Raw genomic sequence first — 20287 nt, forward strand, 5'->3', positions numbered from 1 at the left:
CAGAAAAATGAAAACGTGCTGGAACCGGGCAGCAACGCGAATCGAGAAAGCCCGAAACAGAGAGCGCCAATTATGCCGGGATTGACCTTGAATGTGTTGGTGGATAGGAAACGGCTCGCTGCTGAATGTACTAACCCTGAACCGGGAACATCCTTTTAATAGCACTTCCATTTGTCGTTTTCAATTTTTCCATGTCCGAAAGCCACAATCATCACCGGGAGCACCAGAAATCGATTTATGAGAAATCCAACAAAAGTGCACGCTAGCAACAATTTGATTTTTCCTCTAGATTCCGAACCAAATTTCAAATTTTAATTGCTCTAACAAATAATCGGTTGTTTCCAAGAGGAAAATGATTTTAGTGCTTTTCTTTCCGAGTTATCCGAACTTACCTGTAGTACTGTTAACGTATTAATCCTTTTATACTTTGGATGCTAGCACCGGACCCTGGAAAACTTTCCGAAATTTTACAGCCTATAGCTCGAAAATTCACTGAAATTCCACTGGATTTGACACTTCTTACTCCCGAATCAAAAAACGAACGGCACCGCTTACTTTGGTCGCGAAAATTATTGGATTTTCACCGAGAAAATCTTGAACCGACGCGGATAGCTTCTACTTCGCTTAAAAACTCGGGCACTTTTGATTTTCCTTTCCTCTGGCTTGCTGGGGCGCTTGTGTTTGCGGATCGTTCGTCAGCGGCGAGGCAGTTTCTTTCAGGCGGTTTCTAGCGGTCGAATGTCGCGTGCAAAACACGCAAAACAGCGCGAGCTGGATCGAAGGGTTCCGTGCGAGATGGTCGAACGCCTTGTCTTTTGACATAAACATGTTGCACGACGTTCCGGCGGACTATTATGCAACAGGTTGTACAATGGGACGTGTTTTGGTAAAAAAGTCTAAAATTTGGTAAAACTTGGTAAAATAGGGTAAAATTAGCAGTGATTGAAATCGTTCGGGGCTGTCCAGGCGGGTGTTTGTCAAATTGTTGTTGCCACCAATCGAGCGAAGGCACTAACACTACGGTATAATCTATAGAACATAAACACTGCAGTGAGTGGATAATGTTGTAAAACGCATCACGGTGCCAATAATGCCAGTAGCATTTGTCCGTCAGTTCTTGGTTTTCAAGTTCGTTTTGATTAAATACCATAAAGTTAGTGTAAATATAGTAAATCTATCGCCATGAAGTGTTGTGTGCCGTCTTGTGATGTTGATTTTCATTATATGAAGGAGAATAATGGAGCAAGCGAGGAGCAGCTTTCGCAGCATATGTTTCCCAAAGATGCGATGCTGAGAATCAAGTGGCTGCAAGCAATAGCCAATGCAGCAAATATTGATATAGATACTAAGGCTATAAATTGGAGTACTTTGAGAATTTGCTCAGGCACTTTAAATCAGAATATTTATATAAAATCAATTCTCGGACACGGTTAACAAAAAATACAATTCCTTCGATTTTCGCAAGCTGCAGTTTGAGAAAGTAAGTGATTCATGACATGTGTAGATACCGTATATATGATAAGTTTTGACAATTCCCTAACAGCGACTTTCTCGTATCCGAAACAAAGATGAAGGAAAACTTTCCACTACGGCCTCCTCTAGCGTCTATGGATATGAATTCGATTAACCAGCCCAGCCGGCGAACAAAACAACTCAAATTGTTCATTGATCGAAGCAATTTCAAGCACGTGCAAATGACCGAAGATGCAGCACGAAGCAAAGAAGTCTCTACCAAGGACTCTACAACAGAGAATAATGTAGTTGTTGCTGCCAGCACGGTTGAGCAGGGTGACCCCGGCCTAACTGTGTAAACGCAGCCCAACAGGCTGGAACGTCATACGTTGACGTCTTCGAAGATGACGTGGGATGTCATCGGCATTATAGGCATTATTTCCCGTTCTAAAGATGTGCATGGAGTTGAATTGTGGGTTTAGGAGCAAAATTCTTTTCATTTAAAATAAATAATTCTTACTCCTTCCATTTAGGCTGTGAACCATTCCACCGATTCGTTTAACTTTTAGTTAAAATTTGACACTTCGATGGTTATTTTCCCATCGTGGTTAAAATTTTACTCCGAAGCCGACCCATTTGAGTTTTGACAGATTGATAGTTATTCGGAACGAAATGGATTTGGCGCCAATTTTCTCACGAACAAAGTTTAACTATCGAACTGTCAAATCTAACCATGCTCCGGAGCAGGGTTATTTTTAACCACGGCGAAATAACCATCGAACTGTCAAATTTTAACTAAAAGTTAAACGAATCGGTGGAATGGTTCACAGCCTTAAAATAGATCTAAAGTTGAATTACAGTAGCGAGCAATATTGTACACTCAGACAGTGGCGTAGCCAGAAAATTGGTCTGGGGGGGGTTTTCTGAACATATATTTTTTTGAAAAAAAAAATTTCTTCTAAAAATTTTGTCTTTGGGGGGGGTTTTATGCCCAAAACCACCCCCCTGGCTACGCCACTGTCAGAATAATCTGCACGTAATACATATGTGTTCACTAATAGAATATGATAAGCTATCTTCACACTTGTGATTCATTTGTTTGGCTAATACAAATCGTTTTGCGCTAATGAAATGTATGTGCAGCTGTTCATGATATACATTACACTAATTCGTTTTAAGTGCGTCCTGGGATAGTGGATAGTTATGTGCGCACATATAAATCTTAAAATAAAAATTTATGGATTTTCGTCAATAAATATGTGCGGATTATCCTCAGTGTACAACTTAAAACTAGATTTATCACAACTTGTATCACAGTGAGTTACCTTAAATGACTAGACTAGAATTTCTTAAACATAACCTAAATCTAATATCACAGATAATCGTAGCAAGATAAGCAGAGTCTACTTGAATTTAATTGTACGACCTGTTACCGAAATTTGTAAGTAGAATGTTTTCTCCACATTGTTACTTTACTTGATATTCAATAAATTTCAGCTTTAAGCTAGTTCGCACCAATCGAGAGTTTGCGTCAGCTAAAAAGATTACAGAAGGAAAAGACAGCGGATTGCGTTTGCTGCCACCGTCCGGAATCGGCTGACAACTGTGTTCAGTGTGACCAATGCAGGTGGGTGGCACGACGCCATGTTTTTGCAGCCAACATCTCAGTGTAAAACTCATGATAGTATGTGTTTTGTTTACAAGCATCACATTTGATTCTCATTAGGATACAGAACTGTCAGTGGGATACGGTCGCGTAATGTTGGCTGCAAAACGAACCTATTGTGTGAGATAGGGATGCCACCGGGCTGGACCAATGTGATGCCTGGTGGCATATGTCATGTGCTCATGTGACACCTTCGGTTGCCGAGCGGCCGTGGACGTGTAAGCCGTGATTACCGCTGAGCATTTGCTACACTACCTCCACTGCTAAAGCGGCACGTTTGCAGTTGAAAATGCAGAAGATGAAGGAACAGCAAGCACTCGGGAAACGTCATCTGGAAGAGAAGTTTAAGCTGATGGAGGAGGTGATAGAAGATCAGGAAGACGCCATTAGCAATCGGAGTAGAGTTAGCGGCAGGACGAGTATGGACAGAGTGAAACAGTGGCAACAGCAATGTCTGGAACAGGGTGCGAGCGCGATATGTCCGAAGCAAATGGATAAATCGACGGGCAGTGTAGCAGCTCTACCGATTCTGAAACCAGGCGATCCGAAGACTACTATAGGAAATTCGTTCGATTCTACAAACCCGGTTGTCGTGCGGGATCAGCAGCGGTATACCGGCGTCCACAAAGCAACACGTGGAGGACTCGAGAGGTAAAATTAAACTCCCTGTGCCCCCGTAGCATTTCAAGGTAAGCCACTTGAATCTGTTATGTCTGTACCCTTACTATCCAAAGCTCCCTCCAACAAATTATAAGACAATTTGGATCGTTGGCAGCTTCCGCCACGGTACCATCAAACGCTACAATGACCATGCCTCCCATGAAGGGAGCGAAAGTTGGCCATCAGCCACTGATGAATCCAATTAACCCTGGATTAGTACCCAAACTTATGGAACAGTCGAATGTTGGCCCTTTACCACTTCAGACTGGGACAGAACCTGCGAATACAGGGCTGTACAACATCGTTTGCCACATATATATCCGACACCGCATCAAGGGATCATCCCCCCAACACCGGTACTACGTCATATTGAACAATTCGTCCCCTCCGCCTCGCAGTTAGCCGCGCGCCAAGTAATGTCCCGGGATTTGCCTAACTTTTCTGGTGACCCTGCTGACTGGCCGATATTCATCAGCAGTTTCATGAACAGCACCCTAGCTTGCGGTTTCAACAGTGCCGAGAATCTTTCGCGTCTCCAACGTTGTTTGAAAGGGTCCGCGTATGCGTCTGTCAAAAAGTAGGTTGTTGTTACCCGAATCAAGTGCCTCAAGTGATCGATACACTTCGCTTGTTATATGGGCGGCCCGGGTTATTAGTGAGTGCTTTATTGCAAAAGGTGCCCAGTGTTCCGGCCCGAAGGCGGAGAAATTAGAAACGATCATCGACTTCGGTATGGCGGTTCGGAGCCTTTGTGATCATCTAGAAGCCGCTGGACAACAGGAGCATCTGTCCAATCCAACGTTGTTAATGGAACTGGTGGGAAAATTGCCGGTACACACCAAGTTGCAGTGGGCAGATTACTTGCAACAACACCCGGTAGCCAACCTTAAGGTATTTGGGGACTTCATGCTTCAGGTCATCACAGCCATTAGTAGGGTGACAATGTGCGTTGGTGGAAGCAGTGGTGATCATCAAAGGCCACGAATGAAAGGGACGGTGAACACGCACAGTGACGAAGCGGATTTCGATCGGGAGAAAAACAGGATTTGTGTATGCTGCAAGAAGTTAGGTCACCGCATAGCAGAGTGTGCTGTATTCAAGACGTATACCGTAGACAACCGCTGGAAATTCGCGCAAGATGAAGGACTTTGTCGCAGCTGTCTCAACGCGCATGGTAGAAGAAGCTGCAGAAACGAGAAACCGTGCGTAATCCAAGGTTGTCCATACCGCCATCATCCGCTACTGCATTCGAGTCGATCCAGCGCAAGCGGGCGACCTGTACAAGGTTTGTCTACAGTACAGAACCATACGCATCGGCAGAGCAAGCCGGTCATTCTTTTCCGCATTATTCCTGTCGTACTATCGGGGCCACTCGCTACCATTGAAACCTACGCATTTCTGGACGATGGCTCAGATCTGTCGCTGATCGAAAACAGTCTTGTGAAGCAGTTAGGAATTGATGGTTGGAGGTCACCGTTGTGCCTAAAATGGACAGGAAATGTTACCAGAATTGAATCAGAATCCAAACAAGTTCGAGTTTCAATCAGAGGAGTTAACTGTAAGAAACAATTTACGCTCAACGATGTCCGCACCGTGGAAGCGCTCACACTACCAGAGCAAAACCTCAATTTCGCTGAAGTGTCACAACAGTACAGCTACCTACATGGCTTGCCGGTCGCCAGCTATGCGAAGGCGATTCCTCGTCTACTGATAGGCGTTAACAACGCAAGCCTCACTGTTCCACTGCAGGTGAGAGAAGGCAAGAGAACTGAGCCGATCGCCGTGAAAACTCGATTAGGTTGGTGCATCTTTGGAGGAGGCGAAAGAAGAAACACGCACTCTCTAAACTATCACGCTTGTGAATGTGCTAATGACCAGGAGTTGCACGACGCAGTGAAGGATTACTTTTCGATGAAAGACGCTGGAGTAAAGTCTCCGGTGGTTCTAGAATCCGTAGAAGATACACGTGCGAAAGAAATCCTGGAGCAGACGACAGTCCGAGTAGGCAATAGGTTCTAAACCGGCCTACTATGGAAGTATGACGATATTGAATTCCCAGATAGCTACAACATGGCGGTAAAAAGTTTTGAGTGTTTAGAACGTAGAATGGTGCGGGATCCGGATTTAGCGTCAAATCTGAAGAACCAAATAACGGAGTACCAGCTGAAAGGTTATGCGCATCTAGCGACACAAACGGAGCTCGCTCATGCTAATCCGAAATGCGTGTGGTATTTACCGTTAGGTGCGGTTATGAATCCGCGGAAGCCAGGCAAAGTTCGCCTTATTTGGGATGCAGCAGCCAGAGTAAATGGAATATCCCTCAATTCCATGCTTCTCAAAGGCCCGGATCAGTTATCTTCGCTTCCTGGAGTTCTATTGCGTTTTCGGCAGTTCAAAGTGGCAGTTTCAGCGGACATTCGAGAGATGTACCACCAGTTATTAATCCGCGAGCCGGATCGTCATTCTCAACGTTTCCTATTCCGAAGCAATCCATCAGAGCCACTCAGAATTTATCTCATGGACGTGGCGACCTTTGGATCCACGTGTTCACCAGCGTCAGCCCAGTATGTGAAAAACAGAAACGCAGAAGAGTTTGTCGCTCGCTTTCCAAGAGCGGTGGGGGGAATCCTAAGAAACCACTACGTGGACGACTACTTAGATAGCTTCTCGAGTTGGGAAGAAGCCGAAAGGATCTCACACGAAGTCAGAACAATCCATCAGAATGGAGGATTCCACCTTAGAAACTAGCTGTCGAACAGTGCTGAAGTCCTACATGGGCTGAACGAGGAAGTTCTCGAGGGTAGTAAAATCTCTGCTTGAGCACAACAGACAACAGCGACCGAGTACTTGGCCTCCTATGGCAAACAACCAATGACGAGCTTCGCTTTTCGATGAACGTGAAGGACGATATTCAACGTGTTTTGGATGATGGTGAGAGGCCAACCAAACGACAAATATTGAGATGTTTAATGGGTATATTTGATCCGCTGGGACTTCTAAGCGTGCATCGACGTGTGGCGAGCAGAATTCAGTGGGACGAAAAGATACCGGAAGATATATTTGACCTTTGGGTCAGATGGACCGCTCTGTTCCCGAAAATAAGAGTCCTACGTATCCCAAGGTGCTACTTCAAGGAAGCAGATATGCAGACGTATGATCGACTACAACTACATATTTTTGTCGATGCGAGTGAAGCCGCATTTTCCGCAGTAGCGTACTTCCGTGTGATCAACGTAGAAGGCAAAGCAGAATGCGCTTTAGTCGCGGCAAGAACAAAGGTTGCCCAGTTGAAACCGCATTCAGTTCCGCGCTTGGAGCTTCAAGCAGCGGTGTTGGGTAGCCGCTTGATGTCTTTCGTACAAGAGAACCACAACCTTGAAGTGAAGCAACGATACCTGTGGAGTGATTCCGCCACAGTGTTGGCCTGGTTAAAGTCGGATCATCGTCGATACAAGCAGTACGTGGCCTGCCGAGTAGGAGAACTTCTTTCTACCACAGACGCAGCTGACTGGCGATGGGTACCTAGCAAATTAAATCCAGCGGATGCTGCCACAAAATGGGGAAAGAATCATTGTCCTACTGACTCCGACGAGTGGTTCAAAGGCCCTGAGTTTCTGCAGTTACCAGAAAAGGACTGGCCGGAGCAAGTAAAAACGTTGACAAAACCTACCGAAGAACTGCGGAATTGCTTTGTGATCTAAGCTGCGATCACTCCGGAAGGCGTTGTGGAATTTACCCGGTTTTCAAAGTGGAGGCGACTCCTAGGAGCAGTAGCGTACGTACATCGTTTTGTGGACAATTGTCGGCGTAGACGAACCAGCGAGAAACCAGAATTATTATTCCTTAGTCAGGACGAACTGAGAAATGCGAAAAACTCAATTATACGGATAGTGCAGTGGCAGGAATTTCAGTCAACGCCGATGATAGATGAACACGGAGTGCTGCGGATCGATGGGAGAATCGGAGCTGCACCGCATGCAGCGTTTGATACCAAGTTCCCGATGATTCTTCCAAGAAAGCACCCAGTAACAAAACTGGTGGTACACGACTTCCATCGAGCTTGTCGACATGGAAACTCAGAAACGGTGGTGAACGAAATTCGGCAATCATACTACATTCCCCGATTAAGGACGGTGGTCAAGCAAGTTTCGGCTGCTTGTCAGTGGTGCAAAGTCAGGAAAGCGTATCCGAAAGTTCCTCGAATGGCCCCGCTTCCTGTGGCCCGATTGTCATCATTTAGTCGACCGTTTACCTACACTGGCATAGACTTCTTTGGGCCGCTGCTAGTAAAAGTGGGAAGGAGTGCTGCTAAACGCTGGATTTGCCTATTCACTTGCCTCACTACTCGAGCCGTCCATGTGGAGGTGGCTTATAGTCTATCTACACCGTCGTGCATCAAGTGTATTCGCCGTTTCGTCTGTCGCCGAGGAGCGCCGGCAGAAATCTATACCGATAACGGCACCAACTTTCAAGGTGCGAAACGTTTGTTACAGGAAGAACTGGAGAACGAACTGGCCGCGACATTCACCAACGAAGCTACAAGGTGGAATTTCATTCCTCCAGCAGCACCTCACATGGGTGGCGCATGGGAAAGGATGGTGCGGTCCATTAAAGCGGCTATGGAAGCTGCATATAACAACGATCGGAAATTGGATGATGAAGGATTGGAGACATTAGTTGTCGAGTCTGAGAGTATTGTCAACAGCCGACCACTCACATACTTACCCATCGATGCTGCTGAAAGTGAAGCCCTTACGCCGAATCACTTCCTTCTTGGTAGCTCTACAGGAGTTCGTCAGCCGGCTGTTACGTTCATTGATCCTGCTTTGGCGGTGAAGAATTCCTGGTATAAAATACAGTAGCCGTTCGATAACTGCAAAATGTTTACTTTTCAGTTAACGAATGCCGTTCGATAACTGCAACGCATTCTTGACGTCAAACGGTTGTCAATCGACGTCAGATGCAATAAAAGTGCATGCATGCACGCAATGCAGCTGTCATTGAGTTTGACATCAGTTTGAAGTTTAGCGGTCCGATAACTGCAAAACTGTTGCAACTATCGAATTGCAGTTAAAAAGCATTGCAGTTAAATGACTTGCAGTTATCGAACGTCTACTGTACAACATCAACTGGACACGTTTTGGAAACGTTGGGTACGGGAATACCTCCCTATACTCACTAAGCGAACGAAGTGCTTCGGAGAAGCAAATCCCCTTACTGTTGGCGATTTAGTCTTAATAATTGACGGCACCCGACGGAACGGCTGGCTGCGCGGACGAGTCAAAGAGGTCATGACTGCAGAAGATGGTCGAGTTCGGTAAGCTATTGTACAGACTGCTAGGGGGTTGTGGCGTAGACCGGTGTCAAAGTTAGTCGTGTTGGAAGTTGAGCCGGATAGTAAAACTGGGACCGGTGGCCAGTGTTACGGGGGGAGGATGTTGCTGCCAGCACGGTTGAGCCCGGCCTAACTGTGTAAACGCAGCCCAACAGGCTGGAACGTCATACGTTGACGTCCTCAACGATGACGTGGGATGTCATCGGCATTATACACGTAAAAAAATAACCTTATATGTTATGGCAAAAAACCATTCGAAAATACTTATACTCTTCATTATGCCACCTAATGAATGATCCCATATCAAAAAGTTAATAACATTCATAAGTTAATGAAAAGTATAAGTTTCGGAATGTATGTGACTAATGCGATGTATAAGTTTTTTCTTATACATATCATTAAGCGCCTGCTTTGGCAAAAAAGTATTAGAAATCCTAATAATATATAACATTAAATTTTTTTACGTGTAGGCATTATTTCCCGTTCTAAAGATGTGCATGGAGTTGAATTGTGGGTTTAGGAGCAAAATTCTTTTCATTTAAAATAAATAATTCTTACTCCTTCCATTTAAAATAGATCTAAAGTTGAATTACAGTAGCGAGCAATATTGTGCAACTTAAAACTAGATTTATCACAACTTGTATCACAGTGAGTTACCTTAAATGACTAGACTAGAATTTCTTGAACATAACCTAAATCTAATATCACAGATAATCGTAGCAAGATAAGCAGAGTCTACTTGAATTTAATTGTACGACCTGTTACCGAAATTTGTAAGTAGAATGTTTTCTCCACATTGTTACTTTACTTGATATTCAATAAATTTCAGCTTTAAGCTATTTCGCACCAATCGAGAGTTTGCGTCAGCTAAAAAGATTTCGGAAGAAAACCGCCTTTTTGTTCTCGGAACAGTAGTCTTCTTCTTCGTTGGCATTGCATCCCCCACTGGGACATTGCCGCCTCGCAGCTTAGTGTTCATTAAGCACTTCCACAGTTATTAACTGCGAGGTTTCTAAGCCAAGTTACCATTTCTGCATTCGTATATCATGAGGCTAACACGATGATACTTTATGCCCAGGGAAGTCGAGACAATTTCCAATCCGAAAATTGTCTAGACCGGCACCGGGAATCGAACCCAGCCACCCTCAGCATGGTCTTGCTTTGTAGCCGCGCATCTTACCGCACGGCTAAGGAGGGCGGAACAGTAGTACAGAACCGAAATTTACGCAAGACTCAACTAACGCCGGAAGGGGATGCTAAACTTATCAGGACAAGAAAGAGGTATCTAGTAAATATTTGTATTCGTGTTTTATTATAATCTTTACGAAACATTTCAAAAACAGTGCGCTGATTGCGAGGCGTCAAATACGGGGCTGTCAGTTTGAATATGAATCTGAAACATTAATTTTTCCAGCAGCTGTTCTAGATTCATTTTTTATACCAGTCAAATGACAAAAAAATAAAACTGGTATAACGCTCCGTTCTATTTTCTGCAGATTTGATTCACGATTGAATCACGAGATTCAAATATTTTCCAATTGTTTTGGTTTATGAATGCGTCATTTTATCTACGGATCAATCCACTTTGCAATTAAGGCGCCTTTCTTGGCGCCAACATGATGATTTAATTTAATTGAAAATTTGAGAAACATGAAGTTCTATTATAGAACACTGCTGGGGAAAGTATTCTATTAGCATTTCCTCAGTTATTAATTGTAAGCTTTCCTGTGCCCGCCATTGTTTGAGTATGTATTTTGTGTAACAATTATGCCCAAGTAGCCCCCTTCGAAAACATCCTTGGTCAAATCGAGAATAGAGCTCGTCATCTCCGGAGGGCAATTCTACGCTTTTGCTCGCAAGGCTAACTGGAGATCCGTCATAGTAAATTTTTTCACCACTATTCCTTCTGGATTTCCTTCATCCTGGAAATTTCCTTCGGGAATTTATACTTCCAGTCGAAGAAAGTCCTTCTGAAATTTCCAGTTTTCCTACAGGAATCTCTTGACAAAATCCTGCGCGTATTCTTCCAGAGTTTTTGAAGGAAAACATTTGTAACAGCATCCGGAAAAAAACTATGTTTTGAAACGAATCACAAAAAAATTATAGGGCAATTCCAATACAAAAAAAAAATCCCGAAAGAATCTGGAAGAAAGCCTGAAACTATTCTGGGAGAACTGCTAAAGATTCTTGAAAGAACACAAAGATTGCTGGGGAACTCCCGGAAAAATCTTCTAGGGATCCTAGATGAATTTCCAATACAACAATTTTTAAACGAACTACAGCAAAAAACTTTCTGGAGATTTCTGGAGGAGCTACTTCTACTTGAAGGACATACAGAATAATTTCAAAAGGAATTTTCTGAGGGAATCCTGGAAGACCTCCTCGAATTAACTTGCAAAATATTAAAACAGTAGAATTTTCATTCGCGAAAAGTCTATGAATATTTCGGGCTCTAGCGGGCGCTGGTGCGAAACGCTTCTCATTATAGTTGATTAATTACTGTAATTACGTCGCGAAGTTGAACTGGGGCACTAAATCCAAAAAAATAATAGCTTCCTTGCTTATTTAATTTACGTCGAAATTGTTCTGAAAAGAAAAAAAATTCTGCAATTTTTTATCAATACCAAAGTGACGTTTCACAAAATAGCAACCCTGTATGGAAATTTAGCAACCCAGTATGGGGCGCTAAATTTAGAAACTCACGGCTAATTATGAGTTGCGTTCTTATTTTACATTCCCGTTTAGATACCTCCGGTGTAAAAGTGGGTCCCTATAAGGGCCGATGCCCACGTAACGTTTTTTCAACGCTGCGTGCACGTGGCGTTGAAAAAACGCAGGTGTGCATCGGTGCGGCGACGCTGCGTTACTGCTTTTTCCCGATGCACACATGCGTCCTTTTAACGCCGTGTGCACGCAGCGTTTAAAAGACGCTACGTGGGCATCGGGCCTAAAGGGCCCGGAAATAGCGATAGGGCCCCAGATGGGGACTCCCGTGGAGGTGCTCTTAGGCGAAAAACGTACTCTAAAGCTGGGTGGTGCGGATAAAATCGATTTGGTTGTCAAACTGAAGCGAAAATTTTCTATTGTGCCGGAGCCAAACATTGAAGATTGTGGTTATGTTCATTTTAGATCTTATATTGAGAAGTATTGTTTTTATTTGGGAAAAAAAAAAACTTAGTTTGAGTTTTGCATTCTTTGTAACAAATATATTCACATTATATTTCGAGTGGATAATTAGTAGGAATGCAACTAAAAAGCACTCGTTACGAGATTTCACGAGATTCAGCAGCTGATTGGAGCAGGAATGTATGTAAACTATCGTAAAGTCATGTAGAGTCTCGCGCACTCGTGCGCCTTCATGAAGCATGGAAAGAGAAATTCGAAGAGCGGGAAATGTTTGACAGCCGGAGAACTGCAAAATAAATCTGCTTAAAGGATTGATTTCAAAATATCCCGCTACTCGCTTGAGAGCAGAAAAGCGGCTCTATCCGTAGCACCCAGCTCTTACGGAACTTTTGGTTACTTGGGCAGGCGAGGGGGGCGACACTCATCCGATTGGCGCTTTGATGTTGCATGAAGAAGAAGAAGAAGAAGCAGAAAGATGATAATCGAAAAAATCTCCACGGGAAACCATACGAAGAAGTTTTTAAAACTCTTCTCAAAAATTCTAAAAGCAATTTAATTAAAAACGGTAAGCAGTACGGGGTTGGACTTTTCTTCTATTATATAATAAACACAATATTTCTATTCAAAATTTTATTGTGTAATATTACACTTAAAACACAGTATAAGAAAAGTCCAACCCCGTATACTGCTTACCGTTTTTAATTGAATTGCTTTTAGAAAGTTGCCTGTGTATCCGTAGAAAAATCCAACGTCGGTATAAAAAGCGTTCTAACTTTGTTCCGGATAGACAATACCTCTAAGCATTGTATTTTGTACTTTTGTACTGCACTTTTATTTTAGTAAGGATAGACAAAATAATCAAAAAGTGTCATCAATTACAAATTCATGTACAAGCTACAACATTTTATGCTACGGCAAGTGCTGGCAGCGCTTGTTTACGAAATTAACAGCGTTTCTAAATCGTCTGGAAAAGTATTCACCCATCTCCAACATTTTTCAAATAATATCTACTCGGGCAGTGTCCGGTTATTAGGCCAGTATTGTCAGATTTTCTGGATATGATACACTACGCGGCGTTTGTAATGTTCCCAAATGGGTACTTGCACAAAACTTCACGCGGCGAATGACTGTCGAAAGGTACGGCCGCACCAAACGATACACCGCAATGCTGTTCACCCATAAGAATCTAGTAAACGGATTGCAGAAAGCGCGGCGGTACCAGTACCATTCACCGCGTGGAATTTTGAGAAAATCAGGCAATAAAGGCGCGAAGATCTCTTATTGAGCTCCAAGAGCTTTTCGAATCATTATGAACATAACTAGTTGGTCATCAACCTTTGGGCTTCGCAGGACTTCAATTCCAATTTTAGTGGTAGAGTATGATATACTGCAGAAACGTTCTGGGCCAATAAACTGAACCTTGTTTTATAAGCTCGACTGCCTTTTAATTACTTTCAATGTAAGTATCCCAGACCCCATTACAAATTTACGATGTTCCTTGCGAAGTTCTTTTGGCGCACCTTGCGCAAAGAAACAATACTTTCCCAGACAGGTTTTGATGTAAATTTAAAGCTATACTCAATGCTCAATGAGTATCTGTGAAAATACAAATGTTTGCATATGTGTTTCAACTTACACTTGATTTGAATCACCCATGATTTTAAAGATTTTATTTTAGGTTTTTCTCAACACTTAATCTAATAAACTGTTTACTTACCAACGTATCCGTATCTTGATGTGCTCGGAAAAAGTTGCTTTGACAGTGTTGCTCATGAATTCATATTTTAGGCTGACGCTGTCGTGACTGATGGGATAATGATGGCAGTGCTAAATTGCATTAACTGTAAGTGTAAAAAAAATTAAAAAAATCATATGAATATGGATAAATAATTTTACCTTCATTGTCATTGATGACGAGGTTCACACCACATGGAACAGACAAAAATACAATCTTGAACAAAACTTTTCAAAAAATAGTTTATACCCAGCTGTTCGCGCACGGTAATGGCGGCCCTGTGGTTTAAAAAGTGTATCCGTAGTGGAGGGAGATGCTAGAGAAAAAAGTACCTAAAATTATGTACTTTTTTCTAACCGTGTACCATAAAGTCCATTTCTAAACGTGTACCATAAAGCGATAAAGCTTTGCGGGCAGCAGGGACTATGTCCAAGGGCTTGACGATCCCTCCCAGGCCATCGGCGAGTTGTGAGGCTTGCCTAGGATGTGGTGGGGTTTGACAGTGGGCCCTGTTAAATTCCTATAAAAAGCTGCATGTATCAGCAAGTAAGCCCCACCAAAGGGACCGTGTGCTGCTGAAAGCGCACAAGCCCCTGGTGTTAGGTATGACGCTAAACAGCCCTGACACGACGGCCCTCCGACGAGACAGGAGGTTTAATAAGCCGCCTGGAAAACCAATAAATTATGAACACAGAGAAACAGACGTCTCACTTAGAACAAAATGCAATCAAAATCATCGTCACGAAAACATTACCCCCCAATGCTGAAAGCACTGAAGGTGGACAAGCGGCAACCAGGTGGCGGTAGTGAGCAAACGTCAAACACACACGCAGAAGAATCTTGCAAGATTGAAACAACTATTTCGATTGTTGCACCAAACTACGTGCATATTGTTGTTTCAATCTTCAACATTGTTGTTTCAACGATGATTCATTGCTTCTTTCAATTGAACATTATTGTTGTTTCAATCCTGCATCGCATGATTGAAACAATAATAATATCGTTGTTCTGGCAACTATTTCGTAATATGAAAAATCTGTAGAAACTGATCAACATAAATCATTCTGTCTACAAGAAGTAAGTATGGAGCAGAGGTAAGGTGGATGACTGTTACTCCCCTTGTAACTAGTTCGATTCTGCTTCTGTCACATTTTCCTATTTTGTTGATGTCATCGTAGTGTCGATAAAGTAGTTTCGTAGCATTTTCGAAAGTGAAAACAACCATAAAAATAGTTGTTTTCTGATGTAACATTTGACAGTGACAGCTGAAAAGCATGGTTGAAACAAATATATCCGATAGTTGAATCAACTATCGCGTATGGTTGATTCAACCCTATTTGTGGTTGTATCAACCAAAAATATTGTTATTCATAAATCAATGCAAAAATATTGTTGATTTGAAGCAGAATCAGGTTGATTCTACCACATATTTTTCTCCGTGCAAGCAAAACCGATGGAAACGCCATCGGTGACCGATCGACCACCTACAAAAAATTGAACTCACCGTTAAAAAGATGAACGATGATACATGTGTAGAGTGAGACGTCTGTTTCTCTGTGTTATGAACAATATAACAGGATGATCTACGATGAATTACATCTCCGCAACTTCGACGTCGTGGCGTTGCAGGAGATTTGCTGAACAGGACAGAAAGTGTGGAAAAGCGGGCATCGAGCGGCTACCTTCTACGAAAGTCGCTGTCCCGTCTACAAAAGGGCGATAATTTGGATTGTAGCAACTACCGCGCAATCACATTGCTGAACGCCACCTCCCAAGATACTCTCCCAAATTTTATGCCGACGACTAGCACCAATTGCAAGGCAGTTCGTGGGGTAGTACCAGGCGGTTTTTATGGGCGAACGCTCCGTGCAACGTGTCCACACATCATCTATTCATCGACTTCAAAGCCGCATATGATACAATCGATCGGGACCAGCTATGGCAGCTAATGCACGAACACGGATTTCCGGATAAACTGACACGATTGATCAAAGCGACGATGGATTGGGTGATGTGCGTAGTTCGAGTTTCAGGGGCATTCTCGAGTCCCTTCGAAACCCGCAGAGGATTACGGCAAGGTGATGGTCTTTCGTGTCTGCTATTCAACATCGCTTTGGAAGGGGTAATACGAAGAGCAGAGATTAACACGAGTGGTACAATTTTCAATAAGACCGTCCAGCTATTTGGCTTCGCCGACGACATAGATATTATGGCACGTAATTTTGAGAAGATGGAGGAAGTCTACATCAGACTGAAGTGGGAAGCTAAGCGGATCGGACTAGTCATCAACACGTCGAAGACGAAGTACATGATAGGAAGAGGCTCAAGAGAAGACAATGTGAGCCACCCACCGCGAGTTTGCATCGGTGGTGACGAAATCGAGGTGGTAGAAGAATTTGTGTACTTGGGCTGACTGGTGACTGCCGAAAATGATACCAGCAGGGAAATTCGGAGACGCACAGTGGCTGGAAATCGTACGTACTTTGCCGGTAGACCGGTAGTCCTCTACGGACACGAGACCTGGACGATGCTCGTGGAGAACCAACGCGCATTTGGAGTTTCGAAAGGAAAGTGCTGCGTACCATCTATGGTGGGGTGCAGATGGCGGACGGTACGTGGAGGAGGCGAATGAACCACGAGTTGCATGAGCTGCTGGGAGAACCATCCATCATTTACACCGCGAAAATCGGACGACTGCGGTGGGCCGGGCATGAAACCAGAATGTCGGACAGTAACCTGGTGAAAATGGTTCTCGACCACGATCCGACGGGCACAAGAAGGCGAGGTGCGCAGCGGGCAAGGTGGATCGATCAGGAGGAAGATGTCTTGCGGACCCTCCGTAGACTGCGTGGTTGGCGGCGTGTAGCCATGGACCGAGCCGAATGGAGAAGACTCTTATATACCGTACAGGCCACTTCGGCCTTAGTCTGAATAAATAATAATAATAATAATAATAATAATAATAAAAAAGACAAGAAAGAGCTGCTGGAAAAGTTCTTGCATCGTGTCAACGGTATTTTGAAGAGCCTCTTGTCGGCCGGCAACAAGGTGAAGGCGATAAACACGTTTGCTGTGCCCTTGTTGACATACAGTTTCGGGGTGGTGAAGTGGACCAAGACTGACTTGGAGGCGTTAGAACGAGCAGTGCGAGTGGCGTTCACTAAGCATCGCATGCGCCATCCAAAATCGTCCATTGAGAGAGTCACCCTGCCACGTACAGTAGGAGGAAGAGGCGTCACCGATATACAAACACTATGTGTTTCCCAGATCCAGCAGTTGCGAAGATACTTCGTGGAAAGCCAGAACCGCCACGAAATCTATCGCGCTGTGTGTGAAGCTGACCACGGATTCAGTGCCCTGCATCTGGCGCAGGAGGACTATCAGCTGAATTGCGACATCAAATCTGTCGACGAGATGATCGCATCGTGGAAGCAGAAGGAGTTACATGGGACGCACCCCCATCAACTGGAGCTGGAATATATCGACAAAGCGGCGTCGAATACGTGGCTACGGGGTGAGCTCTTCTCGGAAACAGAAGGATTCATGGTAGCCATCCAGGACCGGGTAATTGCGACGAAGAACTATCGGCACTATATATTGCACGAAAACGTGGAGGACCGCTGCAGGAAGTGCAATTCAGTAGGAGAGACGATCGAACATATCGTGTCCGGGTGTTCAGCCTTAGCTGATTCAGCCTATCTCGGTCGTCATAACGAAGTAGCCAAGATTGTGCACCAACAGCTTGCTTTAAAGCACAACTTGGTTAACCAGTTTGTCGCCTACTACAAATATGTGCCTGTCCGGTTCTGGAAAATAGTTTCGTGAAGCTGTACTGGGATCGCGAGATCATAACGGATGTCCTCATTCGTGCCAACCGGCCCGATATTGTGGTCTACGACAAAAGGATGAAGCGGGTAACCCTCATCGACATTGCTGTACCACTAGACCATAATGTCCAAACAACATTCTCCAACAAGATAACGAAGTACCACGACTTGGCGGAGGAGTTGAAGCAGATGTGGCACCTGGAGGACGTGCGTATAATTCCGGTTGTTATCTCAGCAACCGGAATCGTCCCGAAATCTCTTCTGAGATCCTTAGGAGAGCTGGAACTATCTCATAACCTCCATAGCATCCAAAAAACAGTGGTTCTTGGAACTTGCAACATCGTAAGAAGATTCCTGAACCACCATAACTAATACATCCGGTGCAAACGTTTATTATAGGATTTTAAGTCAACCGGCGAATGAGATCCACAGAGCCTAATCCCCTTTGGCATTCAGATTGCCCGGGGTAGGTGAAAATTCCCAGCACGCTTGCTGAGGAAGTGCCAAAACTCTATAATAATAATAATAATAATAATAATAAAGCTCAAAGCTCAGTTTCGTAAGTTCGTAAGTTGCTTAGTGTTCATTCAGCACATCCACAATTATTTATCGCGAGGTTTCTAAGCTGAGAGACCATTTTTACATTCGTATATTTATCATGAGGCTAACACGATGATACACGCAGAAAAATATATTGTAGAAACAACAATATTCCGGGTCAAATTCAACAATAAATATTGTTAACTCAGGGCTAATAATATTTTGTTTTTGAATTAATCCATAATATTGTTGTTTTTACAATCATAACATTGAGTTGCAATATTGTTGAATCAACAATATTATTGTTGAAATAAATGTAACTGTATTGTTGATTCAATATTATGACAACGATCGATTCAACAATATAATATTGTTGAAAGAATAATGATAAAAAGGCGTTGCTTTTTTATGTTCAGATATTAAAAGTAAAAATAAACAAATGAATGGTGAGATTGATTTTATTTTTAAGTCAGTTAGTAGTTTCATATTTCATATTATATTATATGGCATATCAAAACCGCTGCTTTTTCTACTGCCACTGGGTTACTGGTTAACCCTGTTGATTACTGTCATTGAAAGAAATGGAAATGAGGACTTGTTAAAAGTTTCCTATTATTCTTTAGTCAAAACTATACTTTTATTTACCTGGAATAATTTTCTGTTTTGTTACCGGACAGTTACCGGAAGGGATTTCCTCCCCCAAGTGTTATCGTCCGGAATAAAGTTTTTTGTGCAAATTTCGTTTTGAAAATGCTATAAATAAACCAATGTTAAATAAATATATTCTGTAAATTATTTTAATTGTTAGAACTTACGTGTACAGTCAATAAATTGTTTAATCCACATCATAGCCATAATTATATTTCCTTTTTTTTAATTTTTTCTCTCAAGGTTTTTTTTTCAAATACGCACTTAAAAATACACGCTCAATATGATTTAAGCAAATTCATAACAAACACGATTATTGTTAAAATTATAATCATATTGTTGATTTAAAAGGAAAATATTGTAAAATCAACAATCGATTCTTTTTTATTCAACAATAGACCGATTGTTGAAATCAACAATATATATTTTTGGTTCAATCGTAAGACATTATGCTGCGTGTACCTCTATATGCCCAGAGAATTCGAGACAACCTCCAAACCAAAAATTGTCTAGACCGGCACCGGGAATCCACCCATCCTCAGCATGGTCTTATAGCCGCGCATCTTACCGCTAGGCTAAGAAGGGCCGTCGAAGGATTTAGAGTTCTCACAAAAACCAACGATATATATCAGGGGACTGAAGAGAAAGGCTAATACACCTACCCACCATACATTCAATATGGCGTACAATGTTTTTGTTTTTATTTCGTTTTATTCATGATAACACAACTTCGGAAATATCGACAAGCTATTTTTCGACATAAGGAAGCCATACACACACAAAAGGCTCGATGTATCTTAACTAATTGCAAGCTTTCGCACAGGAGAAGTTAATTGCCGATTATTAGCACTAACTGCGTATGAACCAATCGCCCATAACGAGCGCTGAATTCGGGTATACTACCAAAAAATCAGGTACCAAAAACAGAAGTACCAATGGTTTCCTAAATTGAACCTTAGAATCAAGAACATGAGTGCGTAGTTCTTCGAGCATCTCCGCCTCAGCTACTTCCCATCGCCCTGGAAGTCAGCAAAATTCAACCCCATTCGGGAGGGATATTTCCTCTCTAAAAAGCTATCATCCTATCGTCAGCATTCTTTCATAGTTATCTAAAGCCGTAAAAAAGGTGATTCAGCACCGGCTTCTTAAATCTGCGCACATCACAACACATCTTGTTCGATGTACAGTTTGGCTCCTGACACGTGGTCAATCAATAAACGATCACCAAGTGCCTCGAGATACCTCGAGAACAAATGTTTTGACTTCAAGTAGCTTTGTAGCCGCGCGTCTTACCGCAC

At 43.0% G+C, this 20287-nt stretch overlaps 1 long non-coding RNA gene across 1 annotated transcript in view; it reads right to left on the bottom strand.

The window, feature by feature from the left end:
* LOC134203727 (uncharacterized) overlaps nt 1–20287 on the bottom strand; it is a 33423-nt gene that overhangs the window by 11938 nt on the left and 1198 nt on the right. The window contains exon 2 of the long non-coding RNA XR_009977683.1: nt 13957–14080. This is a non-coding gene — a long non-coding RNA (uncharacterized LOC134203727). The remainder of the gene's footprint in view (nt 1–13956; nt 14081–20287) is intronic.

The sequence above is a fragment of the Armigeres subalbatus genome, unplaced genomic scaffold (assembly GCF_024139115.2).
Source record: "Armigeres subalbatus isolate Guangzhou_Male unplaced genomic scaffold, GZ_Asu_2 Contig2073, whole genome shotgun sequence".
Lineage (NCBI taxonomy): Eukaryota > Metazoa > Arthropoda > Insecta > Diptera > Culicidae > Armigeres > Armigeres subalbatus.